This window comes from Cetorhinus maximus, chromosome 13 (assembly GCF_964194155.1).
Source record: "Cetorhinus maximus chromosome 13, sCetMax3.hap1.1, whole genome shotgun sequence".
Lineage (NCBI taxonomy): Eukaryota > Metazoa > Chordata > Chondrichthyes > Lamniformes > Cetorhinidae > Cetorhinus > Cetorhinus maximus.
In genome coordinates, this window is record NC_135891.1 from 11177714 (window position 1) to 11197949 (window position 20236).

A 20236-nucleotide genomic window follows, 5' to 3' on the forward strand; every position below is an offset into this window, starting at 1 on the left:
GGGGCAAGTGCTAGCTGAGGGGGTGGAGGGATGTCCTGAGGCAAGTGCTGGCCAGCCTCAGAGGTGACTGTTGTCGGTGGAGGGGGGGTCAAGTGCTGCACTGGCGCTGCATCCGTGCACAGGTAATCGAGGTGGGGGGCAGGGTGAGTGAGGGAAATGGCCACACATTAGGGACACCTGTATAAACTGACCATGCCTGTGCAAATGAGGCAGAACAGGCGCAGCCACAATGATATGATTGCGGTTGGACTCCTAGCCTGCCACCTATGCAAGCAATGGGGAGGCACCAAAGGGCCACCAAGCGCTCCATACCTTACCACCCCCCACCCCCCGGCAGAGACTTCATGTCTGCCATCACTTTATTGGACCGCAGAGCAGTAGGACTGCACACGTACAATCTCCTCGCCAATGCTGGTCATGTAGCAGTCACTGCTGGAGGCACTCACAGCCCCTTGCAATCTCAGCATCCCGGTTTGGACCAGTGTCCCCCAAGTCGCAGGTTGACAGGGCAGCCATGCAGCGCACTGATCTCTGGCCAACCGAGGGGTGACCAGCACTCTCCGGGAAGCATTAAGGGGTGGTCACACAGGGCCAGGAAAGGTGCTAAGTACAGCTATGATAACCACGTCTTTCTCCCTTTAATGCTGCAGGGGGACCATGTCAGGATCATGGATCCTGGTGACCTACCTGCATGCCTGATGGCCTACAGAGACCATAGCAGACGGAGGAGAGACTGACTGAGGCACCTGGCTGCGCAAAGGCAGAAGCAGCAACCTCATGAAGGGGTAACAGGGGGTCGTGCACACGCTGCCCAGGAGCGACAGTGAACCTTGGCCAGTCGGCGCCTAGCAACACCCAGGGTCTATAGACATCGCCTGCCATTCCTGCAGATGACTGAGAACCAGTGTCGCCAACGACTGCACATGTCTAGGAACCTGATGGCTCACATCTGCCACTTACTGCAGGACTTGGCGCCAAGGGGACACGGAGGGCATCCACTGCCAGTGGCTGTGAAAGTGACTGCGACACTAAATTTCTGTGCTAGTGGCTCCTTTCAGGGCTCTACAGGTGACCTCCGTGGGATATCACAAGCCGCCACCCACAAATGCATCCATGAGGTCACGGATGCCATCTTCTCCATGGCACACAACTTCGTGCATTTCGCCCGGGACCGGGACAACCAGGATGCAAGGGCCATTGGTTTCTCCCTGATCTTGGGATTCCCACAGGTACAGGGTGCAATTGACTGCACTCATGTGGCGCTCAGGTCTCCGTTGCTACACTTGGTGGACCTCATCAACTGCAATGGCTTCCACTCACTGAACGTACAGCTGGTATGAGACCACCAGAAATGCATCCTGCAGGTGTGCACACGGTTTCCAGGGAGTGTGCACAACTCCTACATCCTGAGTCACTCGCAGATCCCTGCAGCCTTCCAGGGTCCACAGAGGCCATGGCTGATGACACCTGTGCGGCGGCCTCAGACTGCAACAGAGCGACGCTATAATGAGGCTCATGCAGCAGCTCGCAACTTGGTGGAGCAGACCATCGGGATGCTGAAGATGTGGTTCTGGTGCCTGGACCGGTCTAGTGGAGCCCTGCAATATAGTCCACAGAGGGTGTCACGCATCATTGTCATCTACTGTGCCCTTTACAACCTGGTGCTGCAACAGGGAGAGGAGCTGGCTGAGGAGAAGATGGAGGACCTGCACGTCTCCTTCGATGAGGAGGACGCCGACGGGGATGAGGGTGAGGGGGTCCTTGGTGGTGATGATGACAGGGATGAGGCTTTCGCACTGGCTAGATGAGACAAGCGTGCTTGGGAGGTCCTCATAACTGCCAGATTTGTGGAGAATGATGCTCACATTGCAGTTGTAAACATTTGACTCCAGTCTGGCTTATGACAGCGCCAATGCTCTCTGTGAGAATGTTCCTGTCATGGAGTTGCAGTGAAGGCCCTAATAGTCACTCAATCGCAGGAGGATGATGACAAGATGCAGTGAGGACGCCCCATAGATCTTCACATAGCCTCTGACAATGTCTGACTCCTGTCTGGCTGAGGGCAGCTCGCTTGCGCTCCCATGATCGGGGCCATCTCAGAGATGCAGCCATGAACCTTTAGAAGCATCTGATGCTGTGTCTGCCTTCAGCAGCTCAGCCCTTCAAGAGCTGGTGCATAGCATCACTGGTCGCAGGTGCTGGTGTGATGGGGGCCAGCCCCACCTTAAAGGTGCTGAGAGCACACTGAGAGAATGAGAGAACTCTCTGGCGCCTGCCCACTACATTCTGGCAGCAATGACCAGCACCACTGAGGTGCAGGCATCAGTAATGTTTCCAGGGAGTGTGAGGCTGGATCATTATTGTGGTCTGAAGGCTACACAGAGCACAGGGAAGAGGCCCTGGACTGAGACACTGCCTTTATTCTTGTGCAGAAAGGTTTCACATCTGAGTGACAAGAACACTGCTCATTAGAACAAGGAGCCACAGACAGGGAGACATTCTTAGGAGATTATTGACAATAGTGAACAAATTATACAAATGATCAACACCCGTGCCCAGCCTGTTCAACTATTTTTACCTAACTTTCCCAACCCTGCCGCTACGTCTTGGTGCTCCGCAGACATCCACAGCGGAGGTGGAGGCAGCCTGCTGACTGTGACACCCTGTCTATGATGACTTTGGCGGGCGTCCTCTGGAGGGCTGAGACTTGGAGGGCCCCGGCCTACTTTCGGGGTCCTGCTGTGTGGCAGTGGCACCCTCCTCAACCTGTGGAGCTGGAGCTGAGGAGGTCACAGGAAGAGGGGATTCGGATGGTCACTCCCAGAGTCACCTGGGTGGATGGCTTGGAGCGTGCACCTACTGATCCTCCTCCCTAAGGGTGCCCGCGGGTCCCTGGCTGATTCCATGAGTGGAAGGGGTAGCTGAAGTGAGATCGAGCTGCCCAGCACCCCTCTCGCGTACACACTGTTGGAGGCCAACTATGGAGTTAAGCCCATGCAGCAGTGCAGGAGTGACATCCTGGACCAAGCTCTCCATGGCAACCACCATCCTGCCAGTGTTGACCCCGGTGCATTGCAATGCTGGCACTATCACCTCAGCCTGAAGATAGACGAACTCCTCCCTTGTGTCTTGCAATCTGAGGAGTGCAGCGGACATCCCTTCCCGATGTTCCTTATCTTGCCTTTGCAGCTCCAGCAATTGTGACATGACCAAGTCCAGAGGCTCATCATCTGACTCGGACTCAGCAATGTTGTGGCTTCCAGCAGTCCCCCGAGTGCCGGGGACCTGGGAAGTCCCTGCCTCTGCCTGCTGTGGATCAGAAAGTGCAATTTGCTCACCAGATTGTGATCCCGAGGCTACTCTAAAGCTAGGTCCCACCGAGGTGTGTCTCTGCGCTGGTGAAGGGTGTGGGTGAGCACTGTGACAGGTCTTCAGGGAGGGTGCCTTCAGATTCCTCTTCAGAGGTCTCTTCGGGGCTTGATTGGAGGCCCTGGTCATGGACTCTGTCGGCTGTTTGGCAGATGTGCCTGCGAAAGCAAGGGGAGATAATTAGTGCATGACAGTGGTTTGTGAAAGAGGACATATCACTCACATCATGGTTATCTGATGGATGTTGCACTGCTGGATCCTCACTTAGTGGAGCAGCACCGACCTCACCAGTCATCACCGGCCAGCTGGATGGCTCTGTTTTCGAATTCTGCCAGAACTTTGATCTCCGACATCCCTCCACCTGTCTGCGACCTTTCCCTCCTGTTGTGAGCCAGTTTGTCCTGCATGGATAGAGATAGGGAGAGTGTATCAGGACGCCTGCCGGGCCAGATGATAAGTATGCCTGGCCTGTGTGGGTGATGAGTGGTCCCATGGATGGGATGAGGACAATGACGGTGTGTGTGAAAGAGTGAATGGTGATGTACCTTGCACTGACGGTGAGTGAGGGCCCTGTGGATGTGTGATGGGTTTGTGAGTTGGGAGTGATGAAAAGAGTGACTTACCCTGGTGCAACGGAAGAGATTATTCGTCCTTTTGTGGCACTGGGTGGCTGTCCTCCTCTGCAGGCCGTTTGCACTGACCATCGCTGCACCACCTCCCAAGCCAGGTTGGTGACTTTGCTGCCCATCCTGCGGCCAGAGTGGGGGTAGAGCACATCCTGGCGGGCCTCCACAGCATCCAGCATTCGCCCAAGAGACCCGTTGTTGAAGCGGGGGCTGCTGTCTTTTTCCCTTTGCTGGCCATTTGTCCCAGGCAGCCATGGTGAGCCGGTGGTAGTGAACACTTTACTGGTGGCTGCCTTTTATATATAGCAGTTGGCGTAATGCAACAGCGGGGTGATGGTGGGTGGGCAAATGAGTGCCCGCTCGCCATGAAAACAGCGTGTTTCGCGGAAGTGAATAAATAAATGAGGTGGGCTCAGGACGATACGGTGTGAAAACCCGCCATTTTCGTCGGCGGATATGACTCCATTTTACCCGCCCGCTACCACACTTAGTGCAATTCTGGGAAAATTCCACCCATTGATTTATAGGAGGCACTGGTGTTAATTTATAGAAGTTACTGAGGGTAAATTACCCACATGAACCCCTATAAATTTACCCCATAACAACCTGGGAGCCAGGAGGGAGTCAGCTACTGGGTGATGACAGAAGATCGACAGCAGTGCCCACCAACCACAAGCCGCAGCTGAGGTAGTCGAACATCACCCAGCGGTAAACCTCCAATCAGTGCTGAGGAAGGTGACAGGCAAGTTCGTTTGAGCCATTGCATGTTCAACCAAACTTCTCATTGAAAGATCATGTGGCTTCCTACTTGCGGCTCTGGGTGCAAACAGAATCTCCCACACCTGAGGTACATTCACTCGTTCAGAATCCAGCTTCTGGCTGCAAATGTATATTGTTCGAAGTCAGTGTGCAAATTAAAATAAATGAGGCTTTTAAATGGAGATTGGTCTTACCATTGTGCATTGCAGAGTAAAGTTAGAGCAGAATAGAGGGTCCTGCAGTCTTGTGACAAACAAAGCCTTGGTTCAGTTTTATTTTAAGAAAATGAGGCGGAAATGTCATTGGAACAAAAGCCTGTGGTTTGTAACTGCTGTCTTCAATGACTAGGTGTCTTAATAAGGTCGTTAACTCTGGCTGGACATATTCTGAGAGGTGCCCTCCTACATTCAGCAGCCCTTCCCCCAGATTCCTGCTATTGGTCGCCCAACATGTGCATCATCCCAGAGCCCCATTTTCCTAAGACTTTTCAATGTGCCCCAGTTTTGACTTCTGAAAATCTGGTCACCCAATTAAACACCATTTTTATAGGCAACTTACACTTTAAACCACGGAACGGAATATCCCATCCTTATTTTTAGCACAGCTGAAAAAACACACCTCACTGGTATATCCTTATACACTATCCTTTAAGAAGACAATCTCCCAAAATCAGTCCAAAATGATTCTTAGTTCCCAATGGTTTACTTCTGTTCTTTTCCTTTCTCAGCCTCGTAACTTCTAACTCCTGGGCCAGGATTTTACAGCCCCCCCACAGCATGTCTCCCACCCCACCCCACCCCCTGCAGATGCAGTGAGCCATTTAAATCTCCATTCAGTTCAGTAGGACCGTAATATCCTGCCAAGTAGGAGGGGCCATAAAGTCCTGGCCCAGAACTGTCCTTCACCGTGAAAGTATAACTGGAGAGCCTCCCTCTAATGCCAGCTAGGTGAATCTTCCAGCTTCGATTTAACTCCTCACAAATTTGGTCTTCAACCTGAGCGTGAGCTTCCACCCATAATCTGGCATGGTGAACCAGAAAGACTTTCAGCCTCTAGCTACTCACTCTCTCTCTTGGACCCCAAGAGACTAACCCGTCTGTGATATTCAGTGCTATTTCAGGAAAGCCTCACAATGGCTTCCTCTGTACCCTTCCCGTCTTGAAGGCCTTCACAATGGCAACATGAAATACATGGGCATTGTATCCAGGTAGAGATGTTGATAAACTATCTTTGAGACCCCAACTCTCTTTTTATCTTGGAAGTTAGTGAACATTTTAAAGCACAATTGTTTACAACCAGACATTCTCAACACTTTTCTGGGACTTTGGAAACAAAGTCCACTGTTTGCGCGCAGGCTGCTGACATTATCTCCAAGTGTCAACATCTTGCACCTTCTTCCCAGTAAAACAATTTTATCTCTAACAATCAAACTATGACCTGCTGTCAAGCAGACTTCAGAACAGTTCACATGGTCCCCTTCATTTTACCTTAAATGAAAGACACAGTCCCAAAACATAACAATCTTATAAACCTCATAATTGTAACTAAAGCATTACAAAAACTACTGCAACTTCTGTTAACAACTCCCCATTAATCAATCAATAAGATGTACCATTTTATAACTAGGGGATACTGCCTGCACTTGGAGGGGAGTAAATTCAAAATGAATCTGCCTAATCAGTATTTCAGCGAATGAGTGGTCAATCTATGGAATGGCATCCCTTGGGACACTGGGTGCAGTTAGTATTGATTCATGCAAATAAAAACTGGTTAGTTTTCTTTCAGAAAATAACATTTTATTGATGCAGTATGAGTATGACATGCGGTGAGTGTATGTGCTTAAGAAGACCCACAGTTCCCAAAACACTATCACTAGGGATTTTCTCATGTCCTGTCTGCGTCTGTTGTAGACTAATTGATTGAGATTGATTGCTATGTTTTTTACAATTGTCAAAAGTCCATTAGCATTGTGTGACTGGACTATCAAGGTGGTAGCAAGCAAACGAGATGGACCTTGGTCTTCTTTCATCTAGCGATTCCTATGTTCCTGTTACCTGTGCCCTCTTGCCTTGCTCTCTCGGGGTATGTGGAAGAATTGTTTTCATGTTTACGTTCTGTATCCTGGTAATATTTCTGTGAGGTTCCTATAACAGATATGTAGGTCTGTATTGCTTCAAGCTAGAAGAATCTCTCTATATATTATAACTTTCTTTGGCAATGTATGTGCAGCTGTGTCAGGACTCGAACAGCTTTAAAATATGTTGGCTCTCTGGAAAAATTACCTTTGGTTTGTTGTGTCAGTTAATCAAGACAAATGGGGTATTTGTCCTTTCAGATTTGCATGCAAATTGTTGAGCAAATCTATAATTGCTGTCTCCCCAGAGAAAGATGTAATTGATTAACAGCTTGTTTATCTACTTACTGAGAGGGGATCTTGAATATCTTAACTGAACCTTGCTTAATGAGGGAGACAGCACCATCATTTGTAAGAGCTTAACTGTCAAAATAAGCTTTGTTTTCAGAAGCCATCTAGGTGCACACTGTCAGAATTAGCATCTCCTGGGCAAAGCAGATGCTGGGTGATTAATAGTAATCAAGATGGTATGCGAGCTATCTCCTGCCTTTGTTCTGAGTCTAAGTGGGCAGTTCTGCCTCCAGGGCAGTGCAGGCTGGGGATATATTATGGTAACAGCTGCTTCAAGTCAGTTGGAGGCAACACATTCAAGTGAGAAAGGACAATGTAAGGTTCATTTCCCATGCAAAGTTTTTAAATCTTGGATGTGTGATCTAAAAGTTACTGACAAGAAATATAGCACTTTTAAGGGTTTTTATTTTTTTCAATTATATACTGTAATTAAAGAAAGAAACAGCTTAAGCATTTCATGACATCATGACATTCCAATGAATTTACAGCTTTACAGCCAATGAAGTACTTTTTGAAGCATAGTCACTGCTAACAAAAGAAATATGTTCTTTAGATGAAGTATTGTAATATTTGTTCTCCTGTTTAATCTTACTTTAGCAAAGTAATTTGTTGGAACCATGAAGTCTGTCAGCGTGGTGTTTACCATCTGGATACAAAGCATAAGTCAGGAGTGTGATGGAATGCTGTCCACATGCCTGGATGAGTGCAGCCCCCACTACACTCGAGAAGCTCAACACCATCCAGAACAAAGCAGCCGCATGATTGGTACTCCTTTCACCACCTTAAACATTCATTCTCTTCAACAGTGACGCACAATTGCAGCAGTGTGTACCATCTACAAGATAGACTCATAGATGTCTACAGCACAGAAAGAGGCCATTCGGCCCATTGTGTCTGTGCCGGTCAACAAAGATCTGACTACACTAATCCCATTTTCCAGCGCTTGGTCCATAGCCCTGGAGGCTATGGCAACACAAGTGAATATCTAAATACTTCTTAAATGTTATGAGAGTTTCTGACTCAACCACCCTTTCAGCATTGAGTTCCAGACTCACTCCAGATGCATTCAGCAACTCACCAAGCCCCCTTCGACAACACCTTACAAACCCATGACCTCTACCACTTAAAAGGACAAGGGTAGCAGATGCCACAACCTGCAAGTTCCCCTCAAAGCCATACACCACCCTGACTTGGAACTATATTGCCATTCCATCATTGTCGCTGGATCAAAATCCTGGAGCTCCCTTCCTAACCACACTGTGGGTGTACCTGCACCAGATGAACTGCAGTGGTTTAAGAATGCAGCTCACCACCACCTTCTCAAGGGTGATTAGGGATGGGCAACAAAAGCTGGCCTTGCCAGTGTCACCCACATCCCATTAAAGAATATAAAAAAGGTGAGAAACTAAGTTGTAATAAGGACACAAAGAGTCTGCAAGGGATATAGATTGGTTAAGTGAGTGGGCAATTTGATGGCAGATGGTGTATAATATGGAGAAGTATAATGTTATTCACTTTGGTAGTAAGAATAGAAAAGCAGAATATTATTTAAATGGGGAGAGACTACAGAGTGTTGTAGTACAGAGGAGTATGAGTGTCCTCGTACAAGAATCACAAAAAGTTAACATGCAGGTACAGCAAGTAATTAGGAAGGCAATTGGAATGTTGGCCTTTATTGCAAGGAGGATGGACTGTCAAAGCAGGGAAGTCTTACTACAACTGTATAGGGCATTGAGAACACACCTAAGGTACTGTGTTCAGTTTTGGTCTCCTTATTTAAGGAGGGATATATTTGCATTGGAGGCAGTTCAGAGAGATTCACTAGGTTGATTCCTGGGATGAAGAAGAGGTTGTCTAATGAGAAAGGTTGAGCAAGCTGGACCTATACTCATTGGAGTTTAGAAGAATGAGAGGTGATCTTATTGAAACAGAAAGATTCTGAGGGGACTTGACAGGGTAGATGTTAAGAGGATGGAACCAGGGGACGCAGTTTCTGAATAAGGGGTTTCCTATTTAAGATGGAAATGAGGAACAATTTCTTCTCTCTAAGGGTCATAAAATCTCTATCCCGTAGAACAGTGGGGACTGAGTTATTGAACATATTCAAGGCTGAGTTAGACAAAATTTGATTGACAGGGGCGTCAAGGGTTATGGGTTATCGATCAACCACGAAGTAAAGCAGGTTCAATGGGCCGAATGGCCTACTTCTGCTCCTTTATTTATGATCTTATGACTTTATGATCTGCTTTAAAGTAGATGCATTAATACAGTACCAACAGCTAAACGTCCCTAGAGACAAACACAGAACAGACTTCAATATGTCAAGTGAGAGGTAGAGATACTGGTACTTTTCAGAGAATGCACGTCATTTACATTATTGCTGGCTTGATGTTCTTTTATTCTGGATTCTAGGAACCCTGCCTTCCTGCTGTTAAATCAGGGTTCTGTAGTCACATGGCTGTTTTATCTGAGTCTACAATCCTGCTACTGGGCCATGGAAAATAGTTTTAATACCAGAAATGCCAGGAGCTAACTCTCAGAGCCAGGCTCCCAGGAATTGAATTGGAATATTAATTTTTGATCTACATGCGATTCAAGGGTTATGTGGGGCAGACAATAAAGTGGAGTTGAGGTCACCATCAGATCAGCCATGGTCTTATTGAATGATGGGGCCAGCTCCAGGGCAGAATGACCTGCTCCTGCTCCTATTTCTTATGCTCTGTTTACCAACACTTCAACTATTGGAAACAGCTTCTCTTTATTTACTCTATCCAAATCCTTTTTAACATCAAACACCACTATCAAATCTCCTCTAAGCCTTCATTTTGTTTCTGACAATTCTTTGGTCAACTCAATTGAAAGCACTCTGCAATAATTTTCAACAGGGCTCCTCATGCTAGCACCCTGAGAGTTTTCACTCCCTCTCTCATATGACGTGGCTGAAACAAGAAAGGTTATGCTGGAAGAGTCTCAATGGTCACATTCACCAATGCTGGAACTCTAATAGCATCAGGATTAGAGTTACCAGCTCCACCCTACTCCATTAAATAAAAACAGTACAGCTATTTTTGGAGGTGCGACAACATTTCTGCTACAATTAAATATTTCTGTAAACGTATTGCAACTGACACCATGCAGTACTGCCTCTTGACTCATAGGGTCGCTGTAGCATCGTAATCCTTAAGCTTCAACTCAATCTCAGAAATGCAAGAACTCAACTGCTTTCCCAGCATCTTCATTTCTGAAGGAATGAGTAACAATGATAGATCTGTACAAAAGTGAATTGAAAATTAGATTAAAATTCAAACTTTTTTATTACCTCTCTATCCCCAATTTTCGCCACTCTTTTCTTGAAAAAATTGGTTCATTCTGAGATACGGTTTAGTTGCCAATGCTCCAGAATTGTCCTGGGTTCTCCATGTATTAAAGGTTCAGAAGACTGCTGCCTAGGAGGATTCTCTTTGATACGTGATTGCTTCGGCCAGTGAAGAGTTTGACCCCCCCCCACTCCCGATTTTCATTGACTTCTTTAGTTGCGAGGAGATAACCCTCATGATAAGGGATGTTCAAAGTAGTGCAGGGTCTAGACAGAGTAGATATAGAGAAACTGTTCCCATTGACAGAAGAGTCAGGAACCAGAGGACATGGATTTAAAGAACCAATGGCAACATGAGGAAAAGCTTTTTTTACCCAGCGAGGGGTTGGGATCTGAAATGCACTGACAAAAAGTGTGATGGAGGCAGATTAAATCGGGCCTTTGAAAAGGGAAGTGGGTGAGCACCTGTACAGAAAAAAATTGCAGGGTTATGGGGAAAGAGCGTTGGAATGGATCTAGCTGTAGTCGCTCTTGCAGAGAGCTGGCATGTACACAACAGGCCAAATGGTCTCCTTCTGTGGTGTCACCATTCTATGATTTGTTTATTTATGAAATAATTATTGGAGACAGGCAATAGGGCTGTTTGACTGGGTGACGTGTTTTGAGCCTTGAGGCATTATGTGATGAATCCTCCAAGAATATGTCCTGCTGGCGTTGGCAAATCCAGCTAATGCTCATATGTGATACTGCACAATGAGACTCAGCAGTCTAAATGATCACTGGGGACAATGAAGTCAGACCTGACACACATAAGCTGTCATCCACATATGTAGCTTCTCTGGATTTTGGTCAGGAGCCAAAAGCCTGGCTATGGTGCTTTTAACATGGTAAAACATCCCAAAGTCCTTTGCAGGAATGTTGTCAGGCACATTTTATACATTGAGACACAACTTATACACTGAGCCACATGAGGAGATATTAGGACAGGTGACCCAAAGCTTGGTGAAAGAGGGAGGTTTTAACAGTGCTTTCAAGGTGGGATGAAAGGTAGAGAAGTGAAGAGGTTTAGGGAGGAATTCTAGAGCTACTATTCAAACAGCCTAGACAGCTGAAGGCACAGCCAGTAATGGCGAAGCAAAGGAATTTGGAGTCACATAACAGGCCAGAGGGAAGCCAACGTAGGTCAGCCTGAGGATGCTTGATGAGTGAACAGGATTTCGTACTAGTTAGTACTTGAGGAGCAGAGGTTTAGATGAGCTCAAATTTACAAAGGGTGGAAATGAGAGGCTGGCTTGGAGAGCTTTGGAGTAGTCAAGTCTGGAGGTAAAATAAAGCATGGATAAGGACCTCAGATTAAAACGACAGGCAGAATAATCCTAGATTTGCACTAAGTGCGGCAGTGAGCAGGTAAAATGATGTTTTACCAGCCGGCCGCAATGGCGGCTTCTCACGCCGTATCATCCCAGACCTGTAGCATTAATTATGTATTCCTGGGAAACAAGCCGTTTCCATGATGGGTGGGCTGCCATCGCCCGCCACCCCATCACCTCATCACACAGGGCGCCATATTTAAAATGCAGCCGCGTGCACTCCTCTCAGTGCTTCTAACCCATGACTGATGGAAGGAAGATATGGCCCCGAAAGGCAAGAAGACTGCAGCCCCCAGGTTCAATTACGTGTTCTTGAGTGCCTTTTGGATGCAATGGAGGCCCGGCGTGATGTCCTCTACCCCCGCTCGGGTTGCAAGATGGGCAGCAACATCACTAATATAAAATAAAAACAGAAAATGCTGGAAAAATTCAGCAGGTCTGACAACATCTGTGGAGAGAGAACAGAGCTAACGTTTCAATTCCGTATGACTCTTCTTCAGAGCTAAGAAGGGTCATGCGGACGCAAAACATTAACTCTGTTTCTCTCTCCACAGATGCTGTCAGATCTGCTGAGTTTTCCAGCATTTTCCGTTTTTATTTCAGATTTCCAGCATCCGCAGTACTTTGATTTTATTTTAGCAACATCACTAATCCGGCTTGGGAGGCACTGGCAATGGTGGTCAGCGCTAACGCCCTGCAAAAGAGGACAGCCACCCAGTGCCACAAGAGGTTGAATAATCTCCGTTTTGCCAGGGTAAGTCACTCTTCTTATCGCTCACAACTCATGCACTCACAAACTCATCACACATCCACAGGGCCCTCACTCATGACCAGTTCAAGAGACATCACCATTTACTCTCTCACGCACACCATAATTGTCCTCATCCCATCCATGAGACCACTCACGTCCACACTTGCTAGGCATCCTTATCATCTGGCCTGGCAGGCATCATGCTATCCATCTCTATTCATGCAGGACAAACTGGCCAACAACAAGAAGGAGAGTTCGCAGACTGGTGGAGGAATGCCTGAAATCAAGGTCCTCAAGGACTTTGAAAGCAGAGCCATTCAGCTGGCCGGCGAGGATCTGTACCAGACTTGTGCTGATGGTGAGATCGGAGGTGCTCCACCAAATGAAGAACCAGCAGTGCAACACCCATCAGACAACCATGCCATGAGTGATGCGTCCTGTTTCACAGGCCACTGCCATGCACTAATTATCTCTCCATGCTTCCACAGGCACATCTGGGAAACAGCCAAGAATGTCCACGACCCAGGGCCTCCAGTCACACCCTGAAGTCATCTCAGAAGAGGAATCTGAACACAAACTCCTTGAAGTCCCGTCACAGCGCTCACCCACACCCTCCACCAGCGCAGAGCCACACACCTCAGTGGGACCGAGCTTTTGAGTAGCCTCAGGATCACAATGTGGTGAGCACATCGCACTTTCTGATTCACAGCAAGCAGCGGCAGGGACTTCCCAGGTGTCCGGCACTCGGAGGACTGTTGGAGGTAGGAATTTGCTAAGTTCGAGTCAGATGATGAGCCTTTGGACTTGGTCATGTCACAGTTGCTGGAGTTTCAAAGGCAAATAGGGAATACTAGGAAGGGAAGACTGCTGCACTCCTCAGGTTGCAAGGCACGATGGAGGAATCCATCCGCCTTCAGACTGAGGTGACAGCGCTGGCATGCCAGTGCACCGAGGTCAACACTGGTAGGATGGCGGCTGCCATGGAATCCTTAGTCCAGGACGTCACTGCTGCGTGGGCTGAACTCCATCGTTGACACCATAGTTGACCTCCAACAGTGTGTAAACGAGAGGGGTACGGGGAAGCCTGATTTCACTCCAGCTACCCCTTCTCCTCAAGGAGTCAGCCCTCAAGGAGGGGCCCTTGGGCACCCATAGAGAGAAGGATCAGCAGGTGTACCCCCAGGGCCATCCATTCAGGTGACTCTGGGAGTGTCCAGTGCATCCAAATCCCCTCTTCCTGTGACCTCAGCAGCTCCAGCTCCACAGGCCGAGGAGGGTGCCACTGCCACACAGCAGGACCCCAACAGCAGGCCGGGGCCCTCAAGGGCTCAGCCCTCCAGAGGATGCCCGCCCAAGGTCACACCAGACAGGGCGTAGCAGTCAGCAGGCTGCCTCCACCTCCGCTATGGATGTCCTGGGAGCACCAAGACATGGTGGCAGGATTAGGAAAGTTGGGGATGGGTGTTAATCACTTATACATAATGTTCACTATTGTAAATAAACTCCCAAGAATGTTTCCCTGCCTGTGGCTCCTTGTTCTGATGAGCAGCGTTCATGTCATTCAAATGTGAAACCTTTCTGCACAAGATAAAGGCAGGTGTCTCAGTCCAGGGCCTCTTCCCTGTGCTTTGTGCAGCCTTCAGACCAAAGTGATGGTCCAGCCTCACACTCCCTGGACACATTAGTGATGCCTGTACCTCGACGGTGCTTGTCATTGCTGCCAGAATGTTGTGGGCAGGTGTCACAGAGTTCCGTCATTCTCTCTGTGTGCTCTCAGCACCTTTTAGGCCCCCATCTCTTCAGCATCTGTGACCAGTGATGCTATGCTCCTTAAGGGGTCAGGTGCTGAAGGCGGACAAAGGATTGGATGCTTTTAAAGTTTTATGCCTGCGTCTCTATGTAATGACCCTGATCACAGAGCACAAGCGAGCTGCCCTTGGCCAGACAGGAGTCAGACATTTTTAGAGGCTATGTGAAGATCTGTGGAGTGTCCTCAATGCATGTCGTCATCATCCTCCTGCATTCAAGCGACTATTAGGGCCTCCACTGCATCTCCACGACTGGAGCATTATCATAGAGGGTATGTGTGCTAACATCAGCCAGACTGGAGTCAAACGTTCATAGATACAATGTGAAGATCTATGATGACTCCTCACTGCATGTCGTCATCATCCTTCATAAATCTAACAACTATGAGGGCCTCCTGAGCGCGCCTGACTCGTCTGGCTAGTGCAAGGGCCTCATCGCCATCATCTTCACCTTCGAGGACCTCCTCACGCTCATCACCATCGATGTCCTCCTCATGGGAGGAGACCACCAGCTCCTGCATCTCCTCCTCAGCCAGCTCCTCTCCCCATTGCAGCACCAGGTTGTAAAGGGCGCAGCAGGTGATGACAACGCGTGACACCCTCTGTGGACTATTTTACAGGGCTCCACAAGACCAGTCCAGTCAGCATCTTGATGGCTTGCTCTACCAAATTGCGAGTTGCAGCATGAGCCTCCTTATACCTTCACTCTGCTGCAGTCTGAGGCTGCCGCACGGGTGTCATCAGCCACTTCCTCTGCAGGTAGCCCTTGTCCCCTAGGAGCCAATCCTGCAGCCTCTGTGGAGCCTGGAAGATATCAGGGATCTGTGACTGACTGAGAATGTAGGAGTCGTGGACACTCCATGGAAACCATGCGCAGACCTGTAGGATGCGTTTGTGGTGGTCGCACACCAGCTGCACATTCAGCGAATGGAAGCCCTTGAGGTTGACATAGTTGACCCTTTGTTGCGATGGAGATCTGAATGCAACGTGAGTGCAGTCGATCGCACCATGCACTTGTAGAAAATCAGATATCTGGGCAAATCCAATAGCTCTTGCATCCTGGCTCTCCTGGTCCCGGGTAAAATGCACAAAGTTGTGTGCCCTCACGAAGATGGCACCTTGACCTCATGAGTGCATTGTGGGAGGAGGCTTGTGATATCCCACAGAGGTCACTTGTGGAGCCCTGAAAGGAGCCACCAGCATAAAAATTGAGCACTGCGGTCATTTACTTGGCCACTGGCAGCGGATGCCCTCCATATCCCCGCGGCACCAAATCCTGCAGTAGCTGGTAGATGTAACCGACCAGTTTCCTAGACATGTGCAGTTTTCGGTGACACTGGTTGTCAGTCATCTGCAGAAATGAAGACCCTATAGACTCTGGGTCTAGCCGACCTACAATGGCTCGCTGTGGCTCTACAGCAGCATGTATGGGAGCCCCAGCCACCCCTTCTTCCTGAGGGTGATGCTCCTCCGATGGTGCAACCAGGCGCCTCCATCGCTCTCTTCTCTGTCGTCTCTGTTCTCTGTACATCTTGAGGCATAAAGCTGGTCACCAGGCTCCATGGTCCTGATGTACTCCTCCTGCAGGATGAAAGAGAGAGAAACATGGGTTAGCTTGGGTATACGTGAACTCTCTTGGTTAAGTCTGAAGGCCCCTTAACACATCCTGGAGAGTGCTGGCCACCACTTGAATCGCAAGAGTTTAGTGCACTGCATAGCTGCCTGAAATCACAACCACCTCCATCTCGCTCCACCTGACCGATTGGTGGTAGCCTTGCCCATTGGACTGCATGTGGTGCTCTTAGCTCAGGCGCAGGCATTCCCCTAACCCACACTGCATGGCTACACTGTTAGCTTGAACCATGGGGGAGACTGGTCCAAACCAGGATGATGACATTGCAAGGGGCTGTGAGCACTTTACAGCCAGCTTTAGCAAGGAGATTGTACAACGTGCCCAGTTGTCCAACTGTTCTGCAGTCCACTAAAATGCTGATTAGTTTGCAGTCTGTGCCCAAGGGGTGAAAAACGCTGGAGCGCTTTGTGGCACTTCAATGCCTCTGCGTTGTTTGAGTGGGCACATAAGCCAGAGGCCCGACTCCACACATGTCAATGTGGCTGTATCAGAACTGTCTCAGCTGCAGAAGAATGGTCACTTTATGCAAGGTTTCCCTAATGCAGTCTGTCCGCAAGAAAGACCCAAACCTCCCTGTCGCTTGCCATTTTAATACTCCACCCTGCTCTGTTTCCCACATGTCTGTCCTTGGCTTGCTGCATTGTTCCAGTGAAGCCCAACGCAAACTGGAGGAACAGCACCTCATCCTCCGACTAGGCACTTTACAGCCTTCCGGACTGAATATTGAATTCAACAACTTTAGATCTTGAACTCCCCCGTCCATCCCCACCCCCTTTCCATTTCTTCCCCCTCCCTTTTGTTTTTTCCAATAATTTATATAGATTTTTCTTTTCCTACCTATTTCCGTTATTTTTAAATCTATACCTTTAATGCCCGGTTAGTCTTTCCACCCCATCCCCACTAGAGCTGTACCTTGAGTGTCCTGCCATCCATTCTTAATTAGCACATTCGTTTAGATAATATCACCACCTTCAACACCTCTTTGTTCCTTTGTCTGTGACATCTTTTGATTATCTGCTCCTATCACTGCTTGCTTGTCCCTACAACCACCCCACCCCCCAACTTCTCCCCCCCCGCCCCCCACCTTAAACCAGCTTATATTTCACCCGTCTCCTAATATTACTCAGTTCTGTCGAAGGGGCATGAGGACTCGAAACGTCAACTCTTTTCTTCTCCGCCGATGCTGCCAGAGTTTTTCCAGGTAATTCTGTTTTTGTTTCCCTAATGCATGGCCACTTCCCTCCCCACCACCCCGCACGTCCTTGTGCACTACCTTCAACCAGAGGGCAGACCTTGCCCCCACCCCCAAGTTGCCTCAACTGCAGAGCAGCCCTTGCTCCCACGCCTCCAACGTGCCTCAACCTTGAAGTCCAATAGGCAACCTGGGCAAGCGCTGCGCAACGTTACTGTGTACTAACCTCCAAGTTTCCCTCAAATTGCAGACCCCCCAAGTGCATGCCTTTTATATGCTGTTGTGAAACATGTCGGTGTGCAATCACACCGACGTAAGCAGGTAATCCAGCGGGGGTGGGGAGTGGGGGTGGGGGGAATGATTCCAGTGGGCTGGTCTCATAATGATATGCAGATGTATTACAATAAGGTTCCCAACTTCCGATGGCGGGAAATGCGGCTCGCCTTCGACAGGCTGAGCAGACGATCGCAAACTGGTTTCATGACATCATGAAACCAATTTTTGGCCTTCTCACCATTTTGTTTGCTCATGCCGCTGAGCGTGCCCGACGCCAGCAGGCACAGACAATTCCACCCAACAGCTTCGAAATGGACAGCAATCTATACACCAGCAGATCCCTTGCTGTTGCTGACAGTGAATTGGAGGTGTTTGATGGGAAAAGTGTTACAGGAAGTGTATGCAGACAAAACAATTAAGTATGTTAAAAGTAGGATTACAGTATTTAAGGAGATACCTGCCAGTGACCACAAGTAAACTCCGACAAAAAGCGCGATGAGGAACCTGCCCGCATCCGCAGATATTGCCAACAAGCATGGCCTCAGCAGAGACCAAAGTGAGGGACCATGAAAACCTGGTTCGAATAACATAAACACTTCACAATTATAGATGAGTTCCTGGTCAACGATGAGCAGCTGGTCACCCCAGTCTCCTTGTGGCCTTCAAAAAATACACCAGGGCCATCTGAGCATCACCCAGTGAAGAGCATGGGCCCAATCTGCTGTCTGGTGACTAGGCATTTCCAAGGTGATTGAGGACACCATGGCAAACTGCCAGGTGTGTGCATTGAACAGGCAGGACTAAAGAGAGCCCCTCATCCTGCACAATTCCTTACTAGGCCATGGGAGAGGCTGGACATTGACCTGTTCGTCTTCAACAGCAAATCGTTTCTTATAGTGGTGGTCCACTTCTCCATACAGGATGAGGTGAAGCAACTACACACGACTACCATAGAGGCCATAATTAAGACACTAAGAGAGATGCCCATGAGCCATAGCATCCCGGATGAGGTTGTGTCCGATAATAGCCCATAATTTTTAAATGAGTACTTCATGCACTTTGCTGCCACATCCGGCTTCCATCACTGCACCAGCTCTCTGAGATACTCACAGTCAAAGGGAATGCTGAAAGAGGGGTCTGTACAGTAAAAGCCCTCCTAAGAAAGAACGAGGACTTCCCCACAGCACTGCTCATATACAGGTCCATCCCTTTACAATGCGGCCTGTCCCCATCCAAACTCCTAATCGGCAGGAAAGTCCGCACACAACTTCCAACCCTGCTGAAAAAACTCATACTAGGACATCCCAGCAAGAGAGCAACCTTACAAACAGAAGCAAGCTTCCACCTATAACAGAAGGTACTGCACCAGACACTTGCCACAATTACAGAAAGGTAACAAGGTCAGATTAAAGACCTCGAGAGAGAAGGTAGTATCATTAGAAAGTACGAGGACCAGCGTCGCTCCTACCTGATTGGCACCACAGAGGGCACAGTCAGGAGAAACAGGAGGAGTCTCCTCCTCATCCATAGGCTGGCTGTACCCACTATGCAATGGAGAAATATCGAGGAACACACTCAGATCAGAACAACCTCCAAACCTACAGGAAGAACCAACAGCAACAGAGCCTACCACTCCTCCAACAGTAATGTGAACAAATTATGGAAGGGCCTCCAGACCGCCAGGACAAGCCCTTTGAATTCAAGGACTTGAAGGCAGAGATGGGGCAGTGATAATGTAATAATGACAATGTAAATGTAGGATGGTAACAACAATGTAAAACATAAGGTATACTATAATCACTTAAAGTGCATTGGATAAAGACTTGGGAGGTGTAGTATAAGGGTCTGGCAAATAGGGTTAACGTGGGACTGAGTACAGTACCACCCACACAGTGATGTAAGAGAGCACATGACTCAGACCCAGGGTCAGTCAAGTGTTGGACAGAGCCATGTGTACCAGCAAGCATGGAGACAGCTCCAAGCTTGTACCCTTTACTGTAAATTTGCAAATAATTCTAAAAGTCAATAAAGACTTACACTTAACCTACATATGACTGTGAGGACTTCTTCAGACCTACCAAAATGGATCCAACACCCTAAAACAGTTTTTGATCCTTGTTTATGTTGGTTGGTTGTAGTCACAAACAATCATCAGCAGTGTCGTCTATATAACCCATGCATAATGACAGCCACACTGAAGGAATAACAATTGTAATGCAGCCACTGTGAACTTATTGACAGATAATTCAATTCAATTAAAAGATGGTCAAGTGGTGAGAGCTTCAGAAGAGTCATAAGAATATAAGAACTTTTAGGACAAGAAATTTTATTAACTCCAATAAACCTGTTCATTTTTTGTAGATTAACTTCCCACCTTAGGTAGGCTTATTCTGAGTCATAAGATTCTGGGTTCAAGTCCCACTCCAGGACTTAAGCAGCACAAAAAACAATGCTGACATGTTGGTGTGGTACTGAGGGGGAACTGCACTGTTAGACATGCTGCCTTTCAGATGAAAAGTTAAAGTCTGTCCCCTTAGGTGGACATAAGGGGCCGGATTTTCAAATGCTGACAGTGTTGGTACCCGGTACGGGCACGAATGAAAATCACTGCCCTGGTCATTTCAGGATCCCAACGCCACGGGAACAGTTTGAAACCTTGAGGCCATGGGAACAGTTTGAAATTTTCGAAGTGCTGGTGAAGAGAGGGTGAT

General features: G+C 48.2%; 1 protein-coding gene across 1 annotated transcript in view; it reads left to right on the forward strand.

Moving 5' to 3' along the window:
- LOC144688419 (rho GTPase-activating protein 39-like) overlaps window positions 1-20236 on the forward strand; it is a 551921-nt gene that overhangs the window by 329616 nt on the left and 202069 nt on the right. The window contains exon 2 of the mRNA XM_078554925.1: window positions 8240-8505. The gene's annotated coding sequence lies outside the window, so the exon portion shown is untranslated. The remainder of the gene's footprint in view (window positions 1-8239; window positions 8506-20236) is intronic.